The sequence below is a fragment of the Symsagittifera roscoffensis genome, chromosome 9 (assembly GCF_963678635.1).
Source record: "Symsagittifera roscoffensis chromosome 9, txSymRosc1.1, whole genome shotgun sequence".
NCBI classification, from domain to species: domain Eukaryota; kingdom Metazoa; phylum Xenacoelomorpha; order Acoela; family Convolutidae; genus Symsagittifera; species Symsagittifera roscoffensis.
In genome coordinates, this window is record NC_087070.1 from 31,073,038 (window position 1) to 31,091,493 (window position 18,456).

General features: G+C 36.2%; 1 protein-coding gene across 12 annotated transcripts in view; it reads left to right on the forward strand.

Moving 5' to 3' along the window:
- Positions 1–18,456, forward strand: part of LOC134854087 (organic cation transporter protein-like) — an 83,173-nt gene that overhangs the window by 3,521 nt on the left and 61,196 nt on the right. For 2 of the 12 annotated variants that reach the window (XM_063870181.1, XM_063870186.1), the window contains exon 1: positions 1,110–1,730. The exons of 8 other annotated variants lie outside the window; for them this stretch is intronic. The gene's annotated coding sequence lies outside the window, so the exon portion shown is untranslated. Of the gene's footprint in view, positions 1–1,109; positions 1,731–7,383; positions 7,785–18,456 lie in introns of those variants that run through there. 2 more of the 12 variants (XM_063870183.1, XM_063870187.1) reach the window with 1 other exon arrangement.

The following is an 18,456-nucleotide window of genomic DNA, read 5'->3' on the forward strand; positions in this document are numbered from 1 at the left end:
TAGACCTTAAAAGGCATTCGGAGCAATCAGGACCTCGCGTTGATACGAGCAGTCTTGTTTTGTTGTTCAATAGAATAGAGTTAACGTTTGAAAAGTGAATCCTGCTCAACAGACAGCAAAGGGACACCAGTGTCTTTCAAATGCATATCATGCAATTTTTCTTGCAAGAAGATACATAATTGTTGCATTTTTCTTTCAAGATTCTCGCAAGGTTTGCACTCATCTCGCCAGATTCTAATCAGCAGGGAGCACTGATTCACGCGCAATATTCCTCTCGTGCTGGATGTAAGCGCAGCAGAGCGAAGCGGAGCAAACGTATTCTCATTGCAAATGCTTTGTTACGAATTGTCGATTGTTACAAATTGTCGTCTGTTACGAATTGTCACCTGATACGAATTGTCGCCCTACCAAGATTTACAGTTATTTAACAAGAAATCAGCGAGATTTGCATTCAGAGTTCACTACGTTCGGTTTTGAAAGCAGACTTATAGTGACAACGTAATTGCATCAAGTTCCTTAATCCCTGAAGTGGTTTTGCCCGATAACCGCTGAAAACTAGAGATTTAAACTTAAATTACTTGTGGGCAAAGAAATAGGCTTTATCAAAGTTGACTGGTTAATTTAAATCATCAACTGTACTTAAGTCACTTTCGATACTAGTTTTAGCACTCAATAGTTAGCTGGAAATTCGCATAAAATGTTCAAATCAATCGCCAAGCATGAAAAAATGCACCTACGAAGTTTTTTATGGAAAGCTTTTGAATCGAAGTTTGAACAGCTTGATTTCGCATAAATTTTGTACATCTTATTTAGCAGTTTTTTTTCTGAAATTGCTTTCCGCTTAATATAAGTTGAACCTGGCCTAAATCCTCTCTTCGAAAGCATTTCCATAAGTGGAAACTTGCGATACCTCAAAAAGAAAAATTGAGAGTAAATTCCGACCAGAAAGCTCTGAAAAAAAACAAATACACAGATCGTTGATTTCTGGAATTGATTAGTTTACCCAAAAAACAAAGTTCCATTATTTGTTTAATTAAGTTTTCATAATTAATAATCATAAAAAATAGTGAATCGTTTTTCGGCTTGCAATACCTAAATACATTTGAAAATACATTTTACAACCCTTGTCAAGCCTGATAGAATGAATTGAATAAATTTGAAAGAAGAGTTATAAATAAAGGTCTCTGATTGTTGTAATATTTGATTGCAATAGCCATGTGTTAAAAGTGGTGTCGGGCGGAGTTGAACTGATGGCAGATTAGAGGGGGATCAGACCCCGCAGCTTCCATCTTCACCTATGGGTCCCAAGAGACATCTATATTTGCATGTGTTTCCTCAACCCCAATTGTTTCACTCCCAAATTGCATTAATTCTATGGTACACTACTCCCATTTTTCTAATCTCACAATTCTCCCCCTATTACCATTAGCACCTTTGAAAAGCTACGGCAGCAATATCCAAATCTCAATTAGCCCTGCTAATTGCAGCTCATAAATTTATTCTTCCCATTATTATTTTTTTAATTTTTATGATTTCTGTGTGTCAAAATTAGAACTTTGAAATTGGCTTTTTTTACCTCATCTAAACCCTCAGATGAGCGCAGAAAAAAATGAACCTTTTCAAAATTTATTAATCGTATTTGTTATAAATTTCGAGGCTACTTCCAATATAAAAAATATCAATGCATCCACTTCATCAACTTCACTTGGACGGTTTCCACAGACATGGAGGTAATTAAATTTTTGTCAAGTTCGTTGATAATTCCCCCCATGAGTGTTGCACGAGACAGTTACGTTTTATCAGGAGTAACTCTGTGTTTTGATTGCTATTTTTTCAACAAGTTTCTCCAATTTGCGAAGAAAAGTACTATTTATGAGAAAAATTTAGTTTTTCTCCAGAAACTTTTATGTTGAAACTTTTTTTCTGATTTTTTATGCCATGGCTTAGCTGTATTTGTTTCTGCTCCGACTTTTGACAAAAGGTTCATTGAAGCCAGAAAATGAGTCCGTTCAAAAACGTTTCAGGTTATGAAAAACATATGATATACAATGATTCTGTTCCTTCGAACATTTTATTACAGAAGCAAAGAAGAACTTGGCACTACTTGCGATACAAAAATGAATAACTATCACTACTTGCAGATGTACCGAAAAATCGAAAAATAAAAAAATTTTGAAAAACTTTTTTTCTCAAAAAAACATAAGAACTTACAAAAGTTATCAAAGAAATCCAAGATAACGAAACTAAGTTGCCTGCAACTTCGCATTTCTTGTGATACAACATATGCATAGCTTGGTGAACTAACCACCAGAATTAGAAAGGAAAACTGTCAATTTTTTTTTACAATTGTCTTTATTTTCTCTTTTAAAAATTTTTCTTTTCAGAAATTGTGCGCAAAATAAGTACAATCGTTTGCTAAATGTAAGCATTGAAGGAAAACTTCTAAAGCGGTAATAAGTCAACAATTCTTGAGCTGTCACCCGAAAAAAGTTTTTAAGTTCCCCTCAAAACATTTAAAAACTTTTTTTGCTCATCAGACTACTCAAAATGAGGCCTCTACCCCCTATTTCACAATTTAAGCCGCATAAAGTGCAATGAAGAAAAAAAACGAAAAAAAAACTAATATACTGAAACCAGAGTTGGTAAACTTAGAACCAACAGTAAAAAAATGAACGAAACAGGCATTCAACCTTCGAAATGCTCTCAAGTTGTCTGTGCGTTGAAGAAAATACTGATGGGTTGACAACCAAAGTCAGTTACAAAGTTAACAAGACTGCTCGTATCAGGGCGAAGCCCTGAATGTTCCGACTGCGTTTTAAGGTTTTATGGGGCAGTAATAACATTTAAAAATTAATTGTAATAAAATAAAATGATTTTTTTCTTCTAAAATTTGAAATTTTTTCATGAAAATTATCCCCCCACACGCCATTTAAAAAACAAAAAGATAAATTTAGCTCCTTGCAACAAACAATTCTGGCAAATAAGCTTCTGTCATCCAACTTGGAACGATTTTAAGACGGATTAACTCTCCGCTTGCGCGTTAATAGCGCGAAATATATAAGACCATTTATCCACGGGGGAAAGGACCAACACAAGAGCTGTACAGCTCATCACGGCGAACCGCTGTTGTGCCCCTGTTTAAGAACTACATGCAATTTTTTTGGTTATTTTTCTGGGCTGGGTAATGTTGCTTCACCCTCAAGCAACGAGCACGGATCATGGTGGGCCTCGAACATCTGACCTTTCGATTAAGAGGCGGAGACGTAACCACTTCACCACCGCTCCCCTCAATATTGCGAGTTAATATGATGCGCGTTAATATATTGCGCGTTAATTGTCCCAAATTGGCCAAAATGGCAATCTTTTAAATTCCATAACTATCTTTTCACATTTGAGCTCAGGACAACAATACTTTTTCAATTATATCAAAAAAATTCACATTTCTTTTCACATTTGAGCTCAGGACAACAATACTTTTTCAATTATATCAAAAAAATTCCGTCAAAAATGGCTAGTTATAAAGTCGAAATTTGTCTGAAGAAAACAACCCACCCGAGCTCAAATATTCCGTTACTTTCGTATCGAAAGTCGGAACAACAAGACTGCTCGTATCAGGGAGAAGTCCTGAATGCTCAGACTGCCTTTTAAGGTTTATGGAGCAGTAATATTTTTAAAAAATTGACTGTAATAAAACAAAACTAATTTTTCTTCTTCTGAATTTTGAACTTTTTTTTATGAAAATCATCCCCCAACACGCCATATAAGGTACAAAAGAGAAGATTTCGCTGCTTTTAACAATAAATTATGGCAAATAAGCTTGTTTCAACCATATTCAACGATTTCAAGAACGGATTAAATCTCCACTTTTGCGTTAAAAGCGCGAAATATATCGCGCGTTAATTGTCCCAAAATGGCCAGAATGCCAATCTTTAAACCCCCATAACTTTACGAGAAATGATCACAGGTGAAATATCTTTCAAATTTAGGCTCAAGACAACAATACCTTTCGAACGATATAAAAATTTCCGTCAAAAATGGCTAGTTAAAAAGTCGAAGTTTGTCTGAAGAAAAAAACCACCCCGAGCACAAATATTCCGTTACTTTCATATCGAAAGTCGGAACAAAAACGGATAAAAATATCTAATACTCTGTTGCAACACAAAAACTATAAGTTTGACATTTTTATCTTTCATTTTAAGTGCGTTTACTTCGTGTTTATAAACAACTATGCTAAAAGCGGCAATTTTAAGCAGAAAACAGTTTATTGCTGCACAAAAAGATAAAAGCAGGCATTATCACAGTTGCGTGTATACGATTTCCTATGAAGAAATTGGATTCCTAACTTTCCCCAAAAAAAAACAGAGCCAACTTTTTCTCATACGGCCGACCAGATTCTTTTTAAGCTCTCGTGAAATGGCAAAATATCCGATCCAATGATTTGGCAAACTGAGGCAAACTAGGACCAGAAAATGATTCTTCAAGGCAATTTTTGGGAAAATTAATCCGCGCTTTCATCTGCTAGTCAGTCTAATTTGCGCCACTTCTCATAGATATTAATTGTAAAAATCGTTGTTCTTGAGAATTGCAGAGGAGCTATCAGTAGGCCCTAACAGACCTGTATAAGGATAGTCCAATTGTTTTTTGTCACTTTCTAGACTGAGGTTTTTTGTTCGGCGAAGCTCATTTTTTGCTACTCTGGAACTTTCGCGTGATACCGGATCCGCTACTGAGCTCCATACAATAAACATATTTAAGCTTTTTTCAAGCTAAAAATTTAATCAATATTAGTTTTTGTATTCATACCGAGGCACAAACGACAGGAAACGTGGTAATTGAAATCAATGTGTCAAAGGGCAGATAAGACCTGGCACAGCAAATTTTGCCCCGGTAGTTACTGCGACGCCCATATTGATTTTAAAACAGAGTAAAAAGTGTACTCCATCTTTTTTGACTTCTGCACATACATCTCATACTTACTTTGGTGGTTTTACAGCTGGTTCGAGAGACAAATGATGTATGGGAGCATTTTGACAAAATGAGTTGCAGAATTTTGCGAAACGGCCCTTCTTAATACAATTCCTGCAAGACACATTCCTTGCTGGACAAATCTGTTTGTGATTCGTTGTAAACTTGTTCCCACTGAAATAACACGGCTTAAGGTCTTTGTAGTTTTTTCCTCTGGAACTATAAGAATTTGATTGTAGCTGGCTAATTCGATCCCACAACGTTTTACTCTTAACAGAAAACGCGGTTTCTTGTTTAATCCTGAAGTTCTCAGAGGAATTTGATCCTTGATGGGATAAATTGCCCGATCGTGCCGGATTTCCCAGTTGTTTTTGCACACTTTATGCTGTCTGTGCACCATTTTCTTGCAAGAACGCAGGCTTCAGAGTCTCTTCGGGAGTACTACCAGGTCGAAAACACAACTCCCGCTCGACATCTTTAAAGCGCATCTTTGTTAAAAAATTATCCCTGACAACATCTTTCCCTTAATCTACCGACCCACCTCACAGGGCTGCCTGGCCCGTCAGACATAAGAAAAAGGCCTTTATGCTCTCACGTTCAGAATGGACCGCATTGTAAATTTCTAACCGTTCTATGATGTAGGTCTTCTCTTTCCTGATTATTAGGACACAGTTATCGAAAAAAAATTTGAATGAAATGGCACTAAGGTCCGCGTTTGGATACTTTTGAAGAAATCGTTTTCTACCCTCGGTACCCAGGGAAAAGAATAATCTAGTTTTTTTTCTTTAATCTGCTTCATAAAAATAAACACAAGGAGCTATCCTCGGTCCTTTTGCCCTTCTTTTCTAGTTTACATCGACCACTCTGCAAACTGCTGCGGCATCACGACCTAGACGATTGGCTTCCGCCGTTGCGTCTCACTGGAGCCTCCGACTTCCGGCTTCGGAGTGGGGTTGTCATAAACTGCCCCCGGGAGTTTTTAGTAGTTCGCGCGGGGCGCATCTTTACCCTTATTTTTATAGCGAGGGTGAATTGGCCGATCCAGGAATCCCAGCTACTTGGCGGGTCGGTAGTCGGCTTGAGCCAAAAGACGGGTCCTATTAACAAGCCGGTCCCGTCGTCCGTGCTACTTTTTTGCTACTCCGGAACTTTCCCGTGGTACTGGATCTGCGTTCCATACAACAGAAATGTTTAAATTTTTTCTAACTACATATGTAATCATCAATTTTTTGTGTTCATTCCGAAGCACAAACGACAGGACCTTGGTTTACCGAAATCATGGTGTGTGAGGGGCAGATAAAAACTGGCCACAGCAAGTTTTGCCCGGGTAGCAACTGCGACGCCAAGTTCGATTTTAAAACAGAGCAAAAAGTGTACTCCATCTTTTTTGAGTTCCGCACATACATCTCATACTTGTTTTGGTGGTTTTTGCTGCTGGATCCAGAGACAAATGTATATTGTGTACTCAAAATTCTGGCCAGGGTCCCACTTAGAACTATCAAGGTCCTCTTTTGGTATAATTTTACGACATCCATTTCTGGACCCCCAAGAAACTTGCGCACGCCACTGGTCAACAGTAGTTAGTTCTTGAGTGACTTTCAGGGGGTTATTCCAAAGGTTTTCTATTTCAAAAAAAAAAAAAAAAGTTTTCATGTAGATTCCTGAAAAGAACACCACAGCAGTTCGCCGTCATGCGCCAAATGGCTCGTATATTGGCCCTCGTATATTAGCTCGTATATTGACTCGGCAAAGAGTCCTTTTCAATCGTGACCCCAAAACATACAAAAAGTCTTTTTGGTGATTTGGGAGACATCTTAAATCAATTTGAATGACCTTGGCGTTTTGTTTAAAAAACCATTTGCACTTTGCGAACTTTTCGTTTTCGTCTTGTTGATTGACCTTAAGTTACGCTTAGTTAGGCTTTAAATCAGACAATCACAACACTAATTCAAACCATTTACTCATACGTACAACGACTCTGATTCCAAGTGTACTTTGGTTTTACAGAGAGTATCTACAAAGCATGATCTGCTCAGTGTGTCCGCTCAAATTTTGCCTTTTTGAAAATTTTAAGTGGGACTATCAAAATATTACCAGCAAGTTATTTTAAACAAACATTTCAAGGTTGACGAGTTTTTTGTTACGGAAGTCAACTCTGTGATGCCTGACTGTTAATTACACAGCAACCTGCATTTGTTGTGTGGGCTTTCAGATCGGAACTAATTATAAGAGGCTGTTTATCATATTATTATCTACACGTCACTAATTTTTTTGGGAAGTTGTTCTGATTTCTGAAAAGGTACTACTGAAAAAGATGTAGCCCAAATCCCATGTGCTTTGCTCTATTAAAATACAGGGGCCTAATTTGCAAGTACAATAAATAGGAGAAGCAAAAAGATTTTTACTAGTTCAGCATTGTGTAGTTTTCTTGTTTTTATCTTTTGGCGCAAATAAACCAAATCTAATTTCAAAACCAATTTCAAGTTCAACCCAATTTTAACTTGGCCCAATAGCCCTGAATTGGATGATAGGCAAACTTAGCCATAAATATAGATTTACTAATTTATGTTATTTCCAACTTTCCGATCTCAGGTTTTCAACTTGCAAATATCCGCCCGTGATCAAACTCTTCCTGGAGAAAATGGCTGCAACAAATTTAAATATCCCCTGAAAACATTTAAGTAAGATTAAGCACTTATTTTAGAAAAGCTTAATCACTCAAATATTGTCCTGGAATAATTTGAAACCCTGAATTATTTCTTTTACTTAGTCAGAAACTATTGTCAGGAATTTTAAAAAATCCCAAACATCAATTTGAGGTAAATATTTTCAGTTTGAACTTTTTTGTTTTGCATGGCTCAGTGTTTTGATTTCATCCAGTCGAGAGAGTAGCCGTATGCTTCGGCAAGGCGCAGATCTATTATTTTCGCGATGGGAGATTTTCAAAAAAACCTTCGAAAAATTGTAAATAAGTTTTTTAGGACGATTGATTTTCTGAGATTTCCCTCAACACTACGAACAGGGGCGGATCTAAGGTTTTCTCAAGGGGGAGGGGAGGATTTTCAAAAAGCTTTCGAAAATTTTGTTGAACTTTAATTTTTGAAAAAACAAGTCAAAAACGCTGTGTTTGGTCATTTTTTCGGAAAACTCTGACCAAAGAATTGTTTTTTTTTCGGAGCACGTCTTTAGTAATTTTTAAGATTGGTCAGCCAAAATGGATGTCTTGAAAATACCAAATGGAGGACCCTTGGATTGGTTAGGGGGTCGAATTTGCCCTAAATCCTACCTGACTACGAATAACCTTTTCTGTTGAAATTTGTACCACGCAGGCGACTTTTTGAGAAAAAAGAAGCCAAAATATTATTGACCAAAAAGTTTTGACCAAATGAATCAAAAACGGGTCTAAATAAAGAAATAAGGTGTCTCAGATTTCTCCGAAAAAATGGGTTTAAACGAGCTTTCTTAGACTGATCACATTGATTTTCCTTGGGGCAAATCAAACAACAGGCAAACATGTGCAAAATTAGTCTTTTAGGAGTTTTTAGGTGATTTGTACATAAACTCGCGTTTTTTTTCGGCGCGCGTTTTCTCCACATTGTAAGCACATGTAAGCACACATTGTAAGTACACGCTTCCGCACATGTTTACGCACATGTTTCCGCTTAAGGTTCAGGAAAATTTTGTCGCCATTTCGGATTCAGTTGGCCGAAAATGGGCTTCAAAAACTATCAAAAGGGAAACTTCTTGAGTAGTGAGAGAGTCGAATCTACGAAGGACAGCGGTAGTAAGAAAAAGGCCTCTATCTAATCAATCAGCTCCGTAAATTATTCACTAAATTTAATTGGGTTTTGGGGTATATTGACGTGGAGTGAAAATGAGTTATTATATACTTTTCCAATAGAACCATAGTTATAGCTAATCAGATGCATCGACGCTAGAGAATTGGGATTAATTTGAACTCTGACCACTGTTTGGCAGGGACGGGGTGCTACCTGACGTTTTTGTTCCGACCATTGAAAATGGCGAGGAACTTTGTATTCGGGTGCGTTTTAGTTTTTTTTGCTTTATATTTTCCACGCAAAATCAGGAGTAGTATGCATATAATACACTATGATGGGGGACGGGAGTTGTCATACATGGATGACCATAAGATATAGATCATAATTGTCACCATGTATTATATGACAACCAATGGTCACCATGTAAAAATCCTTATTGTCACCATGTATTATTTTATAACTAATAGAAATCATGTAGTAATACTAGTTGTCAACAAGTATTAAGTTTTCACCTATAGTCCCCATGTAATCTGCAAGGGTTTTTAATTGCAACCGTTACCAAGTAATTTATGAATTTAACTAAAAAATTATAGTGTAAAAAATTTACAGTTGTCACTGCAGTTTGGCTTATTAGGAGTTGCGCTATCTGCACTCTTTCAGCAGCCTTTCCTTCCTTGCTGACAGACATTTTGGACAAAAATTTTAATTATTAGACAAAATTCTATAAACTGAAATGTATATGAAATTAAACCGTTTTTAGTATTAATTAATTAATGAGAAAGCATATGAGTCAAGAAAAATTTCAAAACATCATCATTAACGTATACAAAATCCTGAGCATCACCATTAGAGTTTGTACTAAAAACTACTAAACGTGCAATATAAATTCAAAAAGAACCAAAATGGTACAGTTTGTGTTTTGCATTGGAACTCCTATCATTAGTTCTATGACTTGATTGAAGTTCTCGTTTATCCTTTGATAGATGTTGCTGTTTTTAGGAAGACCGAGAAGATCGGCAAAGTATGACAATTTTTTTCGGAGGCATATCAGAGCCTTGTGTATATTCGAGTATTGTGTATGTTTGATATTTTGTTTGAGCTTTGTCAAAATTTGTACCAACTTGTTTCTATAAAATTGAAGATAGAATAAATTTTCATGGGGTCCGAGTAGAGGAAAACGCACGGCGCTCAATTCTCAGCCGAAAGGCGGCGTTTCGAAACCCGTCCGGAAATTGTACTGAAAGGAGGCCCCAGTTGCTGGTATGGTGATATCCACCATAGATCGATTTTGTATTTTTTACTTTGATAGTGTCATAACTTCTTGGTTTATTGCTATTTAGTTAACAATTGGGTAAAAATTTCACTTATTAAAAAAATTCTTTGTTCAAAATTAAATAGAAAAGTGTACAAATATGCCATATTAGATAGTTAGGTAATGGGAAAGTTTGTGAGTTAGAAAAAGTTTCAAAACATGATCATTTCTGTAAACAAAATCAGAAGCATCACCATTAAAGTTTTTTTTAATCATAAATCAAATGTGCCATATAAAAACGAAAAAAGCCAACCGCACATGGTAGAGCTTAAGCCTTGCACGGGGAAATTTGTCATCAATTCAGTGACCTGATAAAAATTCTCGTTCAATCGTTTATATAGATTGGTGTTTTGCCAAAGAAGAAGACCGAGAGGATCAGCAAAGTAAAAGACATTTCTTCGGTTGCATATCACAATCCAATGTGTTTCCGGAAAACTTGATATTGAAATGTTCACAATCAAAAAGATGTTGCCTGGGATGGGAGGTAGAAAATTGTCGGCTGCAAATACTCCCAGAAACTTATCTTTCAGATGTTAACAATTCTTAATGAGATCCTGCAACTGGATTTCATCCATTTTCAGACTGTCGAAAATGGAAGTACGTTCTTTGTAATTTTGCGGTCGGATGTAATGAAAACATTGGATGAGCGTATACCCAAACTGAGCGTATACCCAAAAATTCCAGGTTTGTTGTCAAAGCGTTTGAGTATTGAAGATCGAGTGAAACTGAGCAGTATAAAATTGGATGCAAGACGTCATGAGCTCACTGCTGGGTGCTCGTGAGATCAATACACATAATAAAGAGCTGCGGGTAGTTATCCAGAGTGAATCCCAGCCCGCAGTGCATTAAACCCAGCGCTGATAGTGTGTTTAAGAAGAAACGTTTATGAACTTGTGTACTAATTGGTGTACTTGCTTTTGGCAAACCTTCCTGTCTCATAGTAATCTGTTCGAATCTAAACTTTTGATAATGAAAAGGATTCGTTCAGTTTGTTCCAAAAAATGCATTATTTATGTTCATTGTTATTATAATTTGTCTCACTGGTTTACAAACACAAATATCTTCCTGTTGCCAGCTGCTCTGACCAGCTGTTGTAAGAAATGTTTTGGTAATATTTTCTTGATATGGATAGTTTGCAGTAGTTTTGAGCAAAGTTGATTCAATGGCAGAGAGCACATGGTCGTTCAAAGTCATTTTTCTAGCGTTCAGGTTCGATTCGAGTGTTTGCAGCTTGTAATGCTATGCAGTGTCTTCAGATATAATGAGAAAGTCTTCATGATAGCGTCTGTAGGAAAGTCTGAGTGTAACACTATTCAACAAATGCTTGTCACAGGTAAAAAAAAATTGACACCAGCGGGCCAATAGAACCAAATTTTCCTCAATTCGCGGACCAGTTTTCGTTGAGATGTGAAACCAGCTGCGTCTATCGCAGCGGGATTGTTTTCAAATCGATCTCTCTGACACTTGAGCCATGAGTCCTTGGCTCCTTTGCTGTTCGAAATTTTGTTCCAATAAAGCTGTTATGTGCAATATTACAATAGGATTTTGAGTCCATTTGAGATTTTGAGTTCATTAGCAGAGAGAGTACATTCAGAGTAAAGGGAATACAGGCAGTTTATTACGAGGAACTTTGAATCAGAGAGAGTAGGATCAGTGTTGTCGTATCTGAGATCAGCTCTATTTGCTTGCGTTACTTTGCATCGTATTTGCAAATAGATTTTTTGTAGTTCAACAAAATTGTTACGGTCAAAGATGATTTTAAATTCAAGCATTGGTCTATTAGGTGAATAGACATCTCCAATTTTTTGATCGAAAGCAGTTTCAAAAGTATTCAAAAGATGTTGCTTTTCAAGAAAATCCAGAGAGTTTTGTGTAGCTTCATTAGGTAACAAATAAGCGATCTTTTTTTATGTTTGAGAAAAAATCAGCTCGACTTCTCACTGGTCTGATTTTTCTTCGAATGGTTGTTTTCTTTTTCGAGCTCCTACAGACCTTCTTCTTCGTAGTCCATTCATTGATGTCTTTCACCGACGTCTACCACCACCGGATTGTTTTCTTGCAGTTTTTGTGACAGTGTTTTTCAATGCTTCTTTAGGAGACTTGTTGTTCATAGCGACATCAATCAGTTCTGGCGCTGCACTCATCAAAAGTTCTCTGCCCATTTTTTTGCAGCCGGTAGAACAACCTATCGTGCAAACGGTATAGTAATACGACCAAAACCAGCAGCCAAAGCGCCAAATCTACTGCCGCGTTGTCGAGAGTGTCCAGAGAAATGAGGAAGTGAAGCTTGCTTTGCATAATACTGTTTAATTGGTTTTCATCAAAGCGCTTAAATTTTAGAGTCAACACAACTTTAACAGTTCCTGCAAAGGGCACTAGTCTTCCAGACTCTGTGAGCAACTTTACCAATATTGATTGTGCAGATGAAGTAAACAATTTTTTGAAGTCATTTTTGTAAAGTTTTTTCTATGATTAGTTTCAATGCTGCAGGAACAACCATTTTTGATGCGTCCATTTGAATCAATGACGCGTAACAATGGGGCCTATGCATCTCTAACAGTTTGGTAATGAAAAATTTCAAAGTAGACAAAAATAAGACTTGTCCCACTTGATAGGTCATATGGGAAATGATATTCATTCAATTCGTTTTCCTCATAAGATGCATCGAAGGAGGGTATCATTTTGTAACCAATGTGATATTCACCGTTCTCGTCAAGATTTGCATTGTAGCCTAACAAACTGGGTATTTGGGGTTTTGGGAATGAGATTCCTTCATTTGCATTCATCCAAATGCTCATGCTATTCGTGATTTCTTGAGGACTTGCATCAAAATGAAATTTGTCTTTAATTTTGTTTTTATCTCATTGATCAATTGTTTTATAAAAATGTACTCTCCAAATTTGATAAAAAAACTTTTCCCCCAGAATAAGGTCTGGAAAAAGCATTCAGGTTGCCAGCGTTAGATTTACTGGCTACTACTTTGGATGCTCTGTAGCACGTAAATTCTTTATCAGTAACATTGTTCAATTTCGTTGGAAAAATTATTTCTGAGAGCAACTCTCCAATATCCATCTAAAGCTATTTCTTCCTTACAAAAATTTCTAAAAATGGCCAATGTTGTCTGGGAAATAATCACCTGATTTTGTTGAAATCAAATATACAGTAAACTCATCACTGCCTATCTTTGCATTAATCAGATTTGTTTCCAAACAAACTAAGTTCTTTTTCATAAAACTTTTCGTAGATTTATTCCTTCTCAGCAGCAATGAGACTAAATGTTGGAGGGTTTACATTAGGAATGGCAACTATTCCAAAAAATTTGTCTGTAAAATTTTGCTTGTAACCTTTTCTAAAAAATAAGTCATTTCTTGCTATTCGCACAAAGTCACCAACATAAAATTTTGGTTGTTGTGCCAATTTTGATAAACTGTTTGCAATTAATGAAACTAAAACAGGCATATGCTTTCTCCTGACCTTTTTCGGAGCCAATTTTGTTACTCTATTAACGCGTGAGTTGATTGTCTGAACAAAACTCTGTAATTTTTCAATATAACTAGAAGTCCATTCAAAATCCAAGTACTTGTAGATAATATTTTTGAGCGATCCAATGTTCCTTCCGGCAAACGCTGATTTTTTTTCACTGTGAGTATTGTATTTCTTGATTTCTCGTTTAGTACTTAATTTGTCGAACTCTCTCTAAAGCGGTTGTTTTTTTGGTTGTTTTGTTTTGATCATTTTTTTGAAAGTTTCGGCTGTTTTTTTTAGCATAATTGGTCTTCAGAGGACCCACTCGTAAGTAGCGAGATAGCGAGACAGACAATCGACAGAAACTAATAAAGAGCGTACCCCTCGGTTAAACTCGGCCATTTTATCTACATACGCCAAGCCAAGAGCGCAAATTTAGCTGATATTCCTAACGATCACTTTCAGGCGAGGATATTTTTTCTCGAAACAATCCATAGTTTGTATGTGATGATTGAGATCGCAGAAACTTTCTAATTTTTTTGAGCCTTTGTTAAACTTTTTACGCTACCCAATGCAGCTGAACCTTTTAAGTAGAGTAATTGCTTTTTTTCACTGATAATAAGGTTTCCATTCTTTTGTTGAAGTCGCAAATGATTCTTTACTGCCTTCATAGTTCTTATCGTCGTCATCATTGTCCTCCTTGGTGGGAAAAAAATCTTCTTTCTGAGTTTTTCTTTTGACGGATTGCTTGGTTTTGGGTTTGAGAGTTGTCGATCGAGTCTTCGAAGAAGAGGGTTTTGATCTCTTCGATTGCTCAGTTGTCGAACTGTCGGAGACAAAGGAAGAAATTGAGGGCTTAGCTGCTTCGCTCTTAATCAAGCGGAGAAATTTTTTTGGCATAAGTGTTGGACGCTAAAATAGGATCAAGATTCAGATCTTTCAAAATTTGTCGATGAAATATACATTCAAGCTCTTTTGTGTTTTGCTGTGTATCCTACAAAAGAGACTGAATTTTATCGTAAGTTGGCTTTCCTTGAAGTAAAACATATCCGTCAACGTCTGTAATTTTCTTTAACGTTCATTAAAACATCCATCAAGGATTTAACTTTGAAAAACTACTTTAGCACTATGTTTGCCCTCTACAATTTATTAGCTTCCAAGGGGTCTTAATTGGATTCCATAAGCTTTCGAAACACTTCAGCTGTTTTTCCATTACTTTTTTCATCGTTTTGTTTAAATCTCGTTGAACTTATTTGCTGCAGAGAAGTGTCTGCTTCATCATCACCATCTCCACTAAAATTTTTAAGTGCAGATAGATTTTTTCTTCGAAGATTTGGTAGTAAACTGAAAGGGATTAAAGGAATAGGAGTTGGGTTTAATGGTGGTGGAGAGTCATGGCTGCTTTTTCGTTCTGGAAATCGCTGTATGTAACTGAGTCGAGTTGATTTGTCATTGATTGATGGATTATGAAGGATTCGAGATTGTAATACAGTTTTTTTCATCTGGAGCATATGTCTTGGGAGCAATGAGGATGATTTCCGAGCAAAACGAAAAGGTTTGCCAAAACTTTTCGTTTTGCTCGGATACTAACTTAGGGTCAATATTTTTATCAGATGGTACTTTCTTTTTCTCGATGATACTTAGCTGGATCATTCCCAAGAAGAACTTTTTGAAAACAATCGCAAAAAAATCTAAAAAAATTTGAATAAGCTCCTCTCAAAATTGACCTACAGTGGTGACTATTGAGCATTTGTTTCAATATACACAATTTTTCTCTAACATTTTCGAGTGATGCGATGACTGCTTTTGAGGATGGTAAATAGAAAATGGTTGGCGATAGTAGAACTATGTTTGACGAATAACGAAGACATTTTGAAGTTTTGGGATCTAAATCTGTCAACAGATGACCAAAAGCTTCTTTCGTTGCCAACTGATGAGTATGACGGAGGATTGTCTGCCTAATAATCGATTTGTTGAATGTCTCAAGGTGATTTGAACAAAACTAAATGAGTCGTCGTATTCCAATCAGTTATACGTGACTGTTTACATAAATCAATTATGCTTGACATGAATAACATGAACACTTTTTTTTCGACCTGTTGAAGCTAATTTAACAAAAAAAAATATTCAAAATTTCTGCACAGGTATCATTGAAGACAATCATGCAATCGCGTAAGTTATTAACAGTTTCATCGTTAACAATTTTCATTAGTAATCATAATGAGGAAAATGAATTGTATGAATCTCATTTCCCATACGACTTATCAAGTAGGACAAGTATGATTTTTGTCTACATTGACATTTTTTGAAACCAAACTGTTGGAGATGCAAAAGCCCCATTGTTACACAACATTGATTCAAATAGACGCATCGAAAATGGTAGTGCCTGCAGCATTGGACCTAATCATCGAAAAATTGTCACTAATTTAGACTTCAAAAAATTGTTCACTTCATCTGTACAATCAATATCGGCACAGTTGGGCACAGAATCTGCAAGACTAGTGCTCTTTGCAGGAACTGGTAAAATTGTGTTGACTCTACAGTTCAAGCGCTTTGATGAAAACCAATGAAACAGTATTATGCAAAGCAAGCTTCACTTCCTCATTTCTCTGGACACTCTCGACAACGCGGCAGTGGATTTGGCGCTTTGGCTGCTGGTATTGGTCGTGTTACTATACGGTTTGCACGACGGGTTGTTCTACCGGCTGCAAAAAGTTGGGCAGAGAACTTTTGATTAGTGCAGCGCCAGAACTGATTGATGTCGCTATGAAAATGAAGTCTCCTAAACAAGCATTGAAAACCACTGTCACAAAAACTGCAAGAAAAAAACTCAAGGAGCTGGCAACAGGAAGATATTTTGCTCGTGAACCAGTGAGACAAATTAAAATAGTAATGAACACCAATAATAAATTTCTTGTAAATAACCGAACGAATACTTTTCATTAAAAAATTGGATTGGAACACATTAATTTGAGACGGAAAGGTCTGCCAATAGCAAGTACACCAATTATCACAGAAGTTCATAAACGTCTCTTCTTCAAAACACTATCAGCGCTGGGTTTGTTGCACTGCTGGCTGGGAATCATTCTGGATAACTATCCGCAGCACTTTTTTATGTGTATTGATCTCACGAGCTCCCAGCAGTGAGCTCATGACGTCTTGCATCCAAAGTTTACACTGCTCAATTTCACTCGATCTTCAATACTCAAACGCTTTGACAACAAACCTGGAATTTTTGGTTTGGGTATACGCTCATCCAATGTTTTCATTACATCTGACCGCAAAATTACAAAGAACGTCCTTCCAATTTCGACAGTCTGAAAATGGATAAAATCCAGCTGTAGAATCTCATTATGAATTGTTAACATCTGAAATATAAGTTTCTTGGAGTATTTGCAGCCGACAAATTTCTACCTCACATCCGAAACAACATCTTTTTGATTGTGAACTTTTCAATATGAGATTTTCCCGGAACACATTGGATTGTGATATGCAACCGAAGAAATGTCTTTTACTTTGCTGATCCTCTCGGTCTTCTTCTTTGGCAAAACACCAATCTATATAAACGATTGAACGAGGATTTTTATCAAGTCACTGAATTGATGACAAGTTTTCCCGTGCAAGGCTTAAGCTCTACCATGTGCGGTTCTTTTTGTATTTATATTGCACATTTGACTTATGATCAAACATTTAATGGTGATGCTCCAGATTTTGTATACGTTAATGATGATGTTTTGAAGGTTTTCTTGACTCATATGCTTTCTCTTGAATTAATTAATGCTAAAAATGGTTGAATTTCATATACATTTCAATTTATAGCAATTTGTGTAATAATTAAATTTTGTTGTCCAAAATGTCTGTCAGCAAAGAAGAAAAGGCTGCTGAAAGATTGCAGATAACGCAACTCATATTAAGCCAAACTGGGGTGACAACTGTAAAATTTACACACTATAATTTTTTAGTTAAATTAATAATTTACTTGGTAACGGTTGCAATTAGAAATCTTTGCGATTACATGGAGTTTATAGGTTAAAACTTAGTAGTTGTTGATAATTAATATTATTAAATGAGGACTATTTATGAGGATAAAATGAGGATAAAATAATACATGGTGACAATATGGATTTTTACATGGTGACCATTGGTTGTCATATAATACATGGTGACAATTATGACAACCCTCCATCATAGTTTGCTGTATGCATACTACTATCAGGTACCACAAATAATGATTGGACTGGGTTGAATGATATTTCTTATTAAAGCCTTTTTAGTCGTGATTTGAAAGATTTTTAAAATTTTGAAAATTTTTCCACAGTGTTGAGAAAATCTGGTTCAAATTTTTTGATTTTTGGTCTGTTTTTGAGCTAGAAAGGTGACCGTGTAGGCTTAAATTAGCATATTCAAGCTTAACCTAAGCCGTGAAAACTTGGTTTTACTCAAATTAAGGTAGTTTTGGAGTTTTTAGCGCAACTTTCGGAATCAAAGTTTTGAAAACTCAAAACAATTCTGCAAAAAGATTTGAAATTTTTTTTTAGCTTTGCTAGTATTGTTTTTTCAAAAACTATTTTACAATTGACATTATTTATTATGTTTCTGAATTACACCTAATTTCTATTTTTTTAAAGATCTGACTTGTCCCACTTGATGGTTGTTTTGTTTTGATCATCTTTTTGAAAGTTTCGGCTGTTTTTTTAAGCATATTTGGTCTTCAGAGGATCCACTCGTAAGTAGCGAGATAGCGAGACAGACAATCGACAGAAACTAATAAAGAGCGTACCACTCGGTTATACTCGGCCAATTTGTCTACATACGCCAAGCCAAGAGCGCAAATACAGCTGATATTCCTAACGATCACTTTCAGGCGAGGATATTTTTTTCGAAACAATCCATACTTTGTATGTGATGATTGAGATCGCAGAAACTTTCTAATTT